At 38.2% G+C, this 1,551-nt stretch overlaps 1 protein-coding gene and 1 long non-coding RNA gene across 4 annotated transcripts in view; one reads left to right on the top strand and one right to left on the bottom strand.

Moving 5' to 3' along the window:
* The window catches only part of LOC103460664 (uncharacterized), a 19,280-nt gene extending 17,735 nt beyond the window's left edge, over positions 1-1,545 (bottom strand). The window contains exon 1 of one of the 2 annotated variants that reach the window (XR_532964.2): positions 836-1,545. This is a non-coding gene — a long non-coding RNA (uncharacterized LOC103460664). The remainder of the gene's footprint in view (positions 1-835) is intronic. The other variant, XR_001776306.1, reaches the window with a different exon arrangement.
* Positions 1-1,551, top strand: part of LOC103460665 (zinc finger CCCH domain-containing protein 13-like) — an 18,345-nt gene that overhangs the window by 14,305 nt on the left and 2,489 nt on the right. The gene's annotated exons all lie outside the window — the stretch shown is intronic.

The raw sequence follows: 1,551 nt of genomic DNA, 5'->3' as shown, positions 1-1,551 counted from the left end.
TTGCTCTAAATACTTACATCCCCAATCCAAATGATGCACAATTAATCATGGTGACTTTTTGGATCAACATCACGTTGCCATAACAACAATGCCATCGGTTTTCCTGCCAGTTTGCTGGGATGTGTCATCACTCCACGGATAGCCTCGGATTTCTGAAAGTTTATTCTGTAAAGCAGAGAACAATGTTATGCTGCTGTTCTCTGGCAGAACCCTCACTTGGCTGATTTGTTGTTTTATTTTATTTTCACAGTTCATCTTTTGGCAGAAAAGAAAGTGGTGGTGATTTTTTTTTTTTTGCCAAAATTACGTTAGGTAAAAATATTACTTAGGACATTATTTTTGGAAGACCACGAATTTATTTTCAGCATAATAAATAGTTATTGCACAAATTATGCAGGAATCAAGATGGAGCCAACAGTTAGCCAGTAGAGCTGTGTGAAGCTGACACCCCACCCACGTCACAAAATCCAGCAAATAGTCTGAATGGTTAGAGCTCCGTTTGTGCAGCTTTGGTTTCTGAGATATTAATAATATTTTTTTTATTTCATCTGGAGTTCACCATCAACCCATAATGGCCAAAGCAAACCAAAGTGGGCTACTTCGTTTAAATTCTTCAGATTTCCAGCTGTTGTACAACGTGCACCTTCTTTTGTTTTGAACTTCAATAAAGATTCAGAACAAGAAGAAATTTGTCTCATTTCAAGAAATGTTTTAAGATAACAATGTTTTCTCTCTCTCCCCACACGCAGCCTGACCCTAACATGTGTATAACCTGCTCAACTGAGCTCTGGTTTCCTAGTTGGTCTGAACAATTATATTCACATTGTTGACTTACTTTCTGCTGATTATGCAGCGAACGGGTAAATATAATAATGTAAAAAATCCATGGCTAATATGCTACCGGTAGTTCCTTCAGCAAAGTTTTTGCAATGTAAACCGGAAGTGCGTCACTGGTTCAACAAAGTTCATCCAAGTAATGTACTTAATATTTAATATATTTTAAATGCAACAATTTTCATTTCATTCTGTTTCTGACATTAAATGTGTATGAGCTTCAAGGATTTTTAAAGCTCATAACATTTTAGCGAACTTTGACATAGTTCTCTCACTGTGACCCCCCTCGGCCCCCGTTAGCTTCACACAGCTAGCCAATAGCTGTGCAGCATTCATATGACTGACATTAGCTTGTACAAATATTTTACATAACCTGGTTCGCTGGTTATACGTCTCTCATGTTCACTGCGCTCAAATATCAGCCTTGTGGGACCTTTCATCAGTCTGGTGGTTTTTTAGACATTTCCATCATTTTATGCGCCATTTCAACTCGTCCTCTGCGGTTTTCTCTCTCACCCCGTTGACACAACACGAAGCTCCGCAGGGAAATTCCGTATCGAAAATATTTACTCTAATATCTGCTGCAACATGCACATGTGATACGCCGTTGAAAAGTTTATTTTATGCAATAATACTTTAGGATTTTTTTAAATGCGGCCAACCGTTCAGGAGTTACGATACAGAGTAAGTTGGATGACAAATATGACACAACGGAGA

The sequence above is a fragment of the Poecilia reticulata genome, unplaced genomic scaffold (assembly GCF_000633615.1).
Source record: "Poecilia reticulata strain Guanapo unplaced genomic scaffold, Guppy_female_1.0+MT scaffold_273, whole genome shotgun sequence".
In the NCBI taxonomy this organism is placed as follows: domain Eukaryota; kingdom Metazoa; phylum Chordata; class Actinopteri; order Cyprinodontiformes; family Poeciliidae; genus Poecilia; species Poecilia reticulata.
This window is presented reverse-complemented; position numbering and strand designations above follow the sequence as displayed.